We start from the raw sequence: 11,123 nt of genomic DNA on the forward strand, positions 1-11,123 counted from the left end.
GAATTCTGGTGAAGAACATTTGCAAGTGTCAACCGAGCTGCAATTCTGGATAGTTAATCGGTCAAAAAGATACTATCCTTGCTTCATTCAAGAGAAAAATAACAGAGCAGCAGGACCATTCAGCCCATCAGTTGCCTTCTATCCAGGGTCCAGACAGGATTATTCATTAAATGGGAGACTTTTCAACAAGCATTACGAGCAAAAGCTTCAGGCAGCAGTTTTCCATCATCTAAATAAGTGGCAATCTTTTCTTGAACTCTATCTAGCTGCAATGCTGCTCCCTCTAGAGTGTCAACACTCCTACTCAGCTTCTATCAATCTAGTTATTCAGCATTCTACATATCAGATTCATCACATCAAAGACCTCATGCTACAGGATTGAAGGACCTTCACAGGAAATAATATTTTTACAAATTGGTTAGGGGGAGTTAACTGGCTCCCCCTTCTTTTCCCCCACAAATACTTTTTCCAATCTAAATGTATCAAACCAGGTTTTCTTGAGTCAAAGAAAGAACCTTTTTATTAGTTACTAAACCTAAGGGGAAAAATTAAATGTCCCAAATGACACATAAATCTCAGAAGTATAAAGTTTGGATCCAAATAAAAGTTAAAAGGATATACAGTTGAGTCCTTTGCTTGTCCTTGAGGCAGAGATTATCAAATGTTGTGGCTTTTTGAAGTAAGCTGGTTTCCTTTAAAATTCTGAAGTTGAATCTAAGTTTAGGTTAATGCACTTTGCTGGAGTCAACTTTAGTTTCAGGGAAAGGGAGAGATTCCTTATTTCTCCCTTCAGCAGTATTTCCAGATTACTTTAATTTTTCTTTCTGTTTCTGGCTTAAAATCATAGAATAGAATCATAGAATACTTATGGCACAGAAGGAAGCCATTCAGTCCATAGAGTCTGTACTGACCATAACCAGGCCCTAGTCCTTAACCCCACACATTTAGCCTGCTGATCCCCCTGACAATACGGCCAATTTAGCAGGGCCATTCCACCTAACCCGCACATCTTTGGACTGTGAGAGGAAACTGGAGCACCCGAAAGAAATGCATGCAGACACGGGAAAATGTGCAAGCTCCACACTGACAGTGACCTGAGGCTGGAATTGAACTTTTGTCCCTGGCATTGTGAGGCAGCAGTGCGAGCCATTGTGCCATAGTGTCACCCTGAAACAAGGGAAGACAGAGCAAACGTTTCACCGACAAGGATGGGATGGGCTTGGCAAACCCAATTCTTAAACCTCCTGTATGTATACTCCAAGACAGAATTTGATTAATGTGTCTTAGTTACTATTGCAGAACAAGTAATTGCATTTTTAATCTTTCATCTCAGGAACTTTTGACATTTTGAAGAAAGTAGAAGCCAACAGGAGAGAAGAGTATTTCTTCCTCCACAAAGAGTGTTGAACATTTGTTGAATATCTGGCTAGTTAGCATTTCCCATCATCTTGACAGGATTACAATTGATTGAAGAGATTATGCTAAAACTTAAAGAAGATTCTAGTTAGGCCTTAGCTGGAATATTGGGAATCACACTACAGAAAGGATGTCAATGTATTGGAGAGAGTATTAAAGAGGTTTATAAGAATGGTTCCAGGGATCAGAAACTTCAGTTCTAAAGTTAGATTGGAGATGTCAGGATTGTTCTCCTTGAAGAGAAGTAAGCTAAGAAGAGATTTGACAGAGATGTTCAAAATCATGAGTTGATAGAGGAAACTGTTCCCAGTCAAAAATCAAGGATCAAGAATGAGAGGGCACAGATGTAAAGTGATTTGCAAAATAAGCAAATGTGACGTGAGGAAAAAGATTTTCATAAAACGAGTGCTTTGGAACTGGGAGGCACTGCCTGGAAGTGTGGTGGAGGCAGGTTCAATCAAGGCATTCAAGAGAGTATTAGATTTACTTGAATAGAAACAATGAGCAGGGATACGGGGAAAAGACAGGGGAATATCACTAAATCTTAATGCTAATTTGGAGACCCAGTGCAATCACAATGGGGTGAATGGCCTCCATTGTACCATAACAATTCTGTGATTCTGTAAAGTCCAGCAGATTGTCTTTTTTACTTTCAAGAGTGCCTTTTTGAAGTGTATCTTGGTAATCACAGGTGTGAAATTCCATGCAACAAGTCAGAATAAGTGTCCAGTATAATATACATAGGAACCTTCCAGGAAAGTAATTAGCTTACAACTTCAGGCATCAGGTAACCTGTGGCAGCCATTTTTGGTCAGTATCTTTTTTTTTACTTTTTAAAACATGTCCTCCTTTAACAGTTCAATGCTTCAGATTATCTGGTGAAATTATAGGTAGGTGGTTCTCACTCAGTCACAGTTTCCTATTCTTGTGGCAATATATACGCACAAACATGGGCTTAGAAACAAGCTGTGGTAGCAGTGTGATTGATGTTCAGAAAAAGAGATTCTAACAGTGACTACACTGTTTAAATGTTCCAGAAACAGTACTGCTGAAAAGGCTTGACTTGTGTTCTTGTACCTTATTTTAAATCAAAGTTTACGAAGTTCAAGCTCTCAACTGCAATGGCCATCTTACAAAGATTTCACCCTCAAAACGTTCTCCACCCCGTCAACAACTAAAAAATCACTTCCCGTAAAACAGTTCGAGGGCACCTCAGTATTTCTTTTTGTAATGTTTTGACAGTTCCAAAACAGCACCAGTTTAACTTTGAATCTTCCGGCTACCCTTTCCTGAATGGTGTCAGATTGCACAATGGAAGGAACTGAACCTTTTCAGTGACACAGGCAGGTTGGAGAAAAAAACATCTATTGCAGAATGAAGACTGGCATTAATCTAGTCATTCAGACAAATGGCAGCAATTGCGTAGATTGATGCAGAGAAATTTGTATACATATATATAGCACCTCTGTGAGCGTACAATGTCCAAATGTGCTTTACACCCAATAAAATACTTCTGAAGTATAGTCACTGTTACAATGTAGGGAAGATATGGAGATGCTGGCGTTGGACTGGCGTAAACACAGGTGAGTCACCTGACGAAGGGGCAGACCATGAAAGCTAGTGAGTTTACTATCAAATAAACTTAAGAACATAAGAAATAGGAGCAGGAGTAGGACATCTAGCCCTTCGAGCCTGCCCCGCCATTCAATAAGATCATGGCTGATCTGTCGTGGCTCAGTTCCACATTCCCGCCCTCTCCCCATAACCCTTAATCCCCTCGCTTATCAAAAACCCATCAACCCGCGTCTTAAAAATATTTAGCGAGGTAGCCTCCACCACTTCAACGGGCAGAGAATTCCAGAGATTCACCACCCTTTGAGTGAAGAAGTTCTTCCTCAACTCCATTCTAAACCGCCCCCCCCTTTATCTTGAGGCTGTGCCCCCTAGTCTTACTGTCCTTTCTGAGTGGGAAGAGCCTCTCCACCTCTATCCTATCCATCCCATTCATCATCTTATACGTCTCAATGAGATCTCCCCTCATTCTTCTAAACTCTAACGAGTACAAGCCTAGTTTATTCAGCCTCTCCTCATAGCTCAACCCCCTCAACTCCGGCATCAGCCTAGTAAACCTCCTCTGCACTCCCTCCAAGGCCAAAATATCCTTGCGTAAGTACGGCGCCCAAAACTGCACACAGCACTCCAGCTGCGGCCTCACCAATGCCCTATACAGCCGCAGCAAGACCTCCCTACTTTTATATTCAATCCCCCTCGCTATGAAGGCCAGCATCCCATTCGCCTTCCTGACCACCTGCTGCACCTGCAAGCTGGGTTTTTGCGACTCATGCACAAGGACCCCGAGATCCCTCTGCACCGTCGCCTGCTGCAGTTTTTCGCCACTTGTTGGACTTTAACCTGATGTTGCGAGACTTCTTACAATGTAGGGAACACAGCAGCCAATTTGCACACAGCAATCTCCCACGGCCAGCAATACAATAAAGACTATGCTTTTTGTTGTGATTGAGGAATAAATATTGGTCAGGACAAATCACCCTGATTAATACTTTAGGTACTTAATTCTTTCCGTTCAAGTGGAACCATTCATAAATGCTTATTCTTACTGTTCCCAGACTCCCTGTTGAGATAACACAAGTACTTCTAAAAATGTTGGATAAAGTTGCTGGCGGCTGTACCAGTGAATTAGCCCGCAGGGCTGCCAAGAATTGTTTCAATGCCATGGTCAATTAACCCATCTTAGATAACACTGGGGCAAGAGAAGTAAAGAAGAGTTGGTCATGCATGCAAAGTGGTTAATCACATAATATGATTAAAAAGGGAATGGAGGAAAGATAGCCCTCAAACTGCAGATGGCATGAGTTGAAGCAAGGTAGGAAGGAAACCACAATATATTCAAAGTCCTTATAAAGCATTCAATCCCTTATGCAGTACATCTCATAGAGTGTATTGAGGAAAAATCACTCTGAATGTTCCTAGGAGGGCCCTGAGCAATAACAGAAACAGTGATACTCCCTAATGTCAAAGGTTATGAGGAGAGTGGAGCTGAGAATACAATCAGACTGGTCATGATCTCGTTGGATGGTGGAGCAGGTTTGAAGGCCATACCCCTGCTCCTAAGTTCCCATGTACAACATCACGGAGTTTTCACTTTGTTTTTCTGTGCTGTAGCCAATTGCATTGTTTAAATAATTACAATGTACCACTGAGCCCACCTTCATTCATTCATTCATCCAGCGATCGCAATATCCCCCAATGCACTATCTAACTTCTGGTTAATGAATGACTTATGTTTATGTAGCATCTCACTACATCCCAAAGTGTTTTTCCACCAGCACAGTGAAGTGGGCTTACTGTTTCAATATAGGAAACACAGCAGTCAATTTGTACACAGCAACTTCCACAAACAGCAATTGGCCGAGAGGTAACGATGTGTCCCCGTTCTTCAAAGTACATACAATATAGTGTAGATATAATATGAATATATATAATAATTTAATAATATTTAATACTTCAACAGATATTATACATCCACCTAGGAGAATGGGCAGGGTTGCGGTTTAATGTCTTATCTGAAAGATCTGAGAGTGCAGCATTCCTTCTGTGGAATGTCAGCCCAGGCTGTAACCCAATTCTCTGGAGTGGAGACTAGAATCCACACCATTTGAAGGCGAAATTGCTCCCACTGGACCATGACTGATTCCAGAGATTCAGCACATTGTTGTTCTTTCTCAAAGACTATTCCACATAGTGTTTCCTCAGTGAATAAAAACACATCCACTGATATCACTGCTAGTCCGTTTATGGACTAGTATCCCCTTAAGAGCCACACGGTGGCACAGCAGTTAGCACTGCTGCCTCTCAGCACCAGGGACCTGGGTTCACTGTCTGTGTGGAGTTTGCACATTCTCCCCGTATCTGCGTGGGTTTCTTCCGGGTGCTCCGGTTTCCTCCCACAATCCAAAGATGTGCAAGTTAGATTGATTGGTGATGCTAAGTTGACTTTAGTGTCAGGGGGATTAGCAGGGTAAGTATGTGGGTTTATGGGAATAGGGCCTAGGTTGGATTGTGGTTGGTGCAGACTCAAAGGGCTGAATGGCCTCCTTCTGCACTGTCGAGATTCTATGATTCTAAGAATTGCACCAGGTTTAGCTCAATTGCCTGGAAAGCTGATTAGTGATGCCACTGGCAATGGGATCAATGCCCGTACCAGCTAAGGTTGTTCATGAAGGCTCTGACTTCTCAACCTTACTCCTTGCTTGAAGTGTGGTGATCCTCAGGTTAAATCACCACCAGTCAGCTTTCCCCCACAAACAGAAGAGCACTTATAGCCATTTGGGACTATGGCAACTCTACCTTGACATCGGGTCTGGAGTTCTCCAGCCATTCATGTCCATGGGGTTTTCCAGTCCTGCTGGCAGTGCACCCCCGTGGGTTTCCCTCCAGCATGGCGTGACATCAATGGGAATTCTAATTGACAGCGGCGGGACTGGAGAATCCCACCGCTAGCAAACAATTCCCTCTGACAGGAAACTCATGGCTGGGAGGCTGGAGGATCTCCCCCAAGATATGTGGCCATTTGGCCCAACAGCCCACTTCAGCCTCCTTTCACCCCTCCTCGTCTAAATCTGCCATCTCCTCCCTCGGAGACTTGTCCAGTTTTCCCTTAAAGGAATCTTGACTATTCGCTTTGGCCACTGCCTGTGCCAGCCAGTTCCACATTCCTGCCATTCCGGAGGGTGCAGATGTTTTTTTCCCAACTCCCCGAGTGATTAACATGCTCACCTTTTACCCACACCCCTCGACAATCTGCTCTGGGGTTTATTAAAGTCAATCTGCCGTGTGATTGAAGCCCAGTGCCATACCCAATACTCACTCACAAGGCGAACTCACATTGCTGCGCTTTATCCAGACCATCTCAAACTGCAGAAATAACACACGGCTCCGCTCAAACCCGTTTGCACAGATTCCCGGGTTTAAAAAAAGCTCTCCTCCATTCCCACTCCTCTCAAGCTGTTTGTCAGCATTTCCCGGCAGAGCTATTTCCATCTCAAGACACAATCTGATCTGAAGGCACTAACAGCCCCGCGGATTCGACTCCAGTTTCATGCCTGCGAATGGGATCGCTGCAACTTGTCTTGCACACAAACTTCACCGGGAAAGACAGGCAGGCAACGCCGGGAGTGAAAAGTTAGAAAGCACCCTTCACCTTGAGAAAAGTCATTGCAGCGCCCCGCAGTTCAAACAGTGCAGCAGAGAGAGCACACACTCACACGCAAATGTCAGATCGGTTACTCCCAACCCTCCGGCAGTGCTGCTGAAGAGGAGACTATCCTTGCATTTCCTCTAAGGATCTCTGCAGCCACACACTCACTACTTGTACCGAGCAGAACACTGCCTTTGAATTTTATCAACTAAAACTTCCTGTCTGCACTCAGAGTCATAAAGTCATAGAGGTTTAAAGCATGGAAACAGGCCCTTCGGCCCAACTTGTCCATGCCGCCCTTACTATTTTTTTAAAAACTTCTAAGCTAATCCCAATTGCCCGCATTTGGCCCATATCCCTCTATACCCATCATACCCATGTAACTATCTAAATGCTTTTTAAAAGATAAAATTGTGCCCACCTCTACTACTCCCTCTGGCAGCTTGTTCCAGACACTCACCACCCTCTGTGTGAAAAAATTGCGGGGCTGGTCACTTTTGTATCTCTCCCCTCTCATCTTAAACCTATGCCCTCTAGTTTTAGACTCTCCTCTCTTTGGGAAAAGATATTGACTATCTACCTTGTCTATGCCCTTCATTATTTTATAGACCTCTATAAAAATCACCCCTCAGCTTCCTACGCGCCACAGAAAAAAGTTATAGCTTTAGGGTGAGATGGGAGAGATACAAAAGTGTCTAGAGGGACAATTTTTTAACTCAGAGGGTGGTGAGTGTCTGGAATGAGCTGCCAGAGGCAATTTTGTTTTTTTCCAAAGTATTTAGATAGTTACATAGGTCCAAAGGTGTGTGTGTTAGGCTGATTGGCCATGCTAAATTGATCCAAATGTCAGGGAGATTAGCAGAGCAACTACGTAGGGTTATGGGAATCAGGCCTGCGTGGGATTGTGGTTGGTGCAGCCTCAATAGGCCAAATGGCCTCTTTCTGCATTGTAAGGACGCTATGATTCTATGGGTATTGAGGGAGTTGGGCCAAATGTGGGCAACTGGGACTAGCTTAATGCTAAAAACTGGCTGGTGCGGAGATGTTGGGCTTGAAGGGCCTGTTTCCATGCTGTAAATCTCTATGACTCGATGCACAAAATCTACTTGCCCCAGGGGAGAGAGGCTGCAAACTAACTGTCCCCCCCCACCCCACTGCCTGGACCTAAACACACCCCAACTCCCTGCTTATCTCAGATATACAGGCTCGATTGGAAAACATGAACTGTCTTCCTCCTGCTGCTCACATGCTGCTGAGTGAGTTTTTCCTGCATCTTCTGTTTTGCTTCATCACATTTCAGAACGCCCAGTTTCAGATATCTCGGATATTTGCTCTTTCGCATTCAGCAGCAAAGCTCTTCCACCCAACGCCACACTGACCAAATCACTCCTTCGAAAAGCTCCCGATAAATAATTAATCTTTTAATAATAGCTGACTGAGTTGCGGGAGTCTTTATTTTATATCTGATAGCCCTCCCTATCCGTCTCCCCTGCGAGCATTTCCAGCAGATTCTGGCAAATAGTGATTCTGATAAACACCAAACTCCGGTTTTTGTCATCACTGAATAACTCTTGCCCAGTTGAGCTGGTCTGCTGCTGACTTGTGCCCTGAGCCTCTGTCACCAACCCATGCAGAAAGAAATAACTTTAATATGAACCGTCCATGTTCTCGGGACATCCTGAAGTGGGATTATTGTTGCGGTGTTAGGAAACAGCTACTAACTTGACTTCAGTCATAGAATTATTACCGTGCAGAAGGAAGTCATTCAGCCCATTGAGACTGCACTGACAGCAATCCCATCCAGGCCCTATCCCCACGTATTTTTAGCCTGCTGGTCCCCTGGCCAATCCACCTAACAGGCATACTTTTGGTCTGTGGGAGGAAACCGGAGCACCCGGAGGAAACCCACACAGACATGGGAGAATGTGCAGACTCCGCACAGACGGTGACCCAAGCCAGGAATCGAACCCAGGTCCCTGGCACCATGAGGCAGCAGTGCTAACCACTGTGCCACCGTGCCACCCAAATGTTAGCAATTCATGACCAGATAACTTGCTGCTGAGTGATGTTGGTTATTATTGGTCAGGAGAACAGGAGAGAATTCTCTTCGAAATAGTACCAAGGACTCCTTTACCCTGAACACAGCCAGGGCCTTGGGGATGGGAGAAGTGTGTGTGGGTGGGGGGCAGTGTGTGTGGGGGGAAATTGGGAGCGAGAGGATGGAGCGATGGAGGTGAGGTTTTCCCCCAAAGATGCACTGGGCAGATCCCAGGTAAAGGGTTTGCACAGTAATTGCCCAGAAAGTTCAAACTTCCTCTGGGCAATTGCCCAGCACTGGGAATAATTTGAAGATGCAAAATCAAAACACTGGATGGTTCTAACACAGTTACATAAATAGTTACCAGAAAAAAAAATTAGAAGAATTGACATCGCTGCTAACTTCTGGATAGCAACTGAACAAAAATCCATTCCAACCCCTGCACAACTAGTGTGAAATTCATTTTGCATTGGGAGAGGAAAAGCAGGAAGGGTGTATAACAGGAGGATGATCCATAATAATCCACTATGATTCTCACCAACGTTTACAGATGCATCATAGAAAGCATCCTTTCTGGATGTACCATAGCTTGGTATGGTTCCTATTCTGCCCAAGACTGCAAGGAGCTACAAAGGCTTGTGAATGAAGCCCAGTCCATCATGCAAATGAGTCGCACGTCCATTGACTCTGTCTACACTTTATACTGCCTCAGGAAAGCATCAGGCATAATCAAGGACCCTACACGCTCTGACATACTCTCTTCCACCTTTTTCCGTCAGAGAAAAGATATATCATGTACCAACCAACTTAAGAACAGCTTCTTCCCGGCTGCCATCAGACTTTTGAATGGTCCTATCACATATTAAGCTGATCTTTCTCTTCACCCTATCTGTAACTGCAAGACTATTCTGCCCCTCCCCTTTCCTGCTTCCTAATGTACTCTATGAATGGTATGTTTTGTCTGTACAGCATGGAGGAAACAATACTTTTCACTGTAACCCAATACCTGTGACAATAATAAACGAAAACAAATCAAATAATAACCGTCTATTTGCAACACGGTGAAGATAATTTAATCACTGACGTAACTCAGTTTAAAAGTGGCTGCAATTCCTTGCCTATCCCATCGTAAAATAGCAGAAAGAAGATAGACTATCTATAACTGTTACCAATAGGAATTGTGTGATTGCTTCCAGTCCCTAGGAGTAACAGTGGGAAAGGACAATAGCCCATTGATGAAGAATTATATAAGACAAGACTTTTCTTTGTTGCAGTTTGACAGTGTGTCCAAAATGTTAATGTGTGGCATCATGATATATAATAGAATCCATCACCAACAGCAATTTTCGGGCTGGAATGTTTTAAACTGGTGACTGAAACTCCCCAAAATTTGAGGATAGAAATGCGTCTGCACCACTCAGGTGCCAGTGACATCCCTGGTGCCTGATCAGGTAGGCCCAAAGTCTTTTGGAAATTGGACATTGGACCTCATCAAAAAAATTAGGGTGAGCGATAAGGTGATCAGTGTTGGTAAGTAAGGGTCAATTGTCACAGACATTGCTTTTACACCAAAGAATTGAAACACACAAATCTTTCAGTATTCAGCAGACATACAATCAGACGTATAAAATGGTGCAAGCGTGCTCTGTCATCCATACTATCACTGGCTGAAGGATCCACCATTATATTACATTGTCTTACGGTCCTAGACCAACACCTGAGTGATTGAACACTGACTCATTGCTCAGGTACTACATGCACATTGGCCAAAAATCCAAGCTTGAGTTTTGATTGTGAGCTGTTCTCCTACAGCGAGCCCACAACAGACTCTGATCCAAACCCCACCAAAAATGCACAAATAAATTGCTAGCAGTTTAAGATTGACTGACAGGATAGTGGTCAGGTTTCCATTCTTCACAGAAACCAATAGCTTTTAAAAATGTATTCATTCACAGCATGTGGGCATCATTGGTTAGGCCAACCAGTTCATTAGATAAATTGGCTTCAGAAACTAGATCCAGACAGTATAAAATCAGAGCACCTTACAGTGCTGACTTGGTTTGCGATGAAGTGCTACTTTGGGCTGCAAAAGAGTGCTGAAGTTGGAACTTAGTGACTGAGGGAATTCGGTGAGGAGGGACTGAGTTGCTCCTGTCCTTCTCCATTGGGACAGCATCGCTGCCTCACAGGGCCTGAAAGCCAGGTTTGATTCCTGGCTTGGGTCACTGTCTGTGTGGAGTCTGCACATTCTTCCCGTGTCTGCGTGGGTTTCTTGTGAGATGCTCCAGTTTCCTCCCACACTCCAAATACACGCCGATTAGATGCATTGGCCATACTAAGTTCTCCCTCAATGTACCTGAACAGATGTTGGAGTGTGGCAACTAGAGGATTTTCACAGTAACTTCATTGCAGTGTTAATGTAAGCCTACTTGTGACACTAAGAAATAAACT

General features: G+C 43.9%; 1 protein-coding gene across 1 annotated transcript in view; it reads right to left on the reverse strand.

Annotated features, from left to right (window-relative positions):
* The window catches only part of LOC145354336 (monocarboxylate transporter 12-like), a 53,248-nt gene extending 46,580 nt beyond the window's left edge, over positions 1 to 6,668 (reverse strand). Inside the window, exon 1 of the mRNA XM_080205508.1 lies at positions 6,322 to 6,668. The gene's annotated coding sequence lies outside the window, so the exon portion shown is untranslated. The remainder of the gene's footprint in view (positions 1 to 6,321) is intronic.
* Positions 6,669 to 11,123: the final 4,455 nt, after the last annotated feature.

This window comes from Carcharhinus amblyrhynchos, chromosome 17 (assembly GCF_965287045.1).
Source record: "Carcharhinus amblyrhynchos chromosome 17, sCarAmb.v2.hapA, whole genome shotgun sequence".
Lineage (NCBI taxonomy): Eukaryota > Metazoa > Chordata > Chondrichthyes > Carcharhiniformes > Carcharhinidae > Carcharhinus > Carcharhinus amblyrhynchos.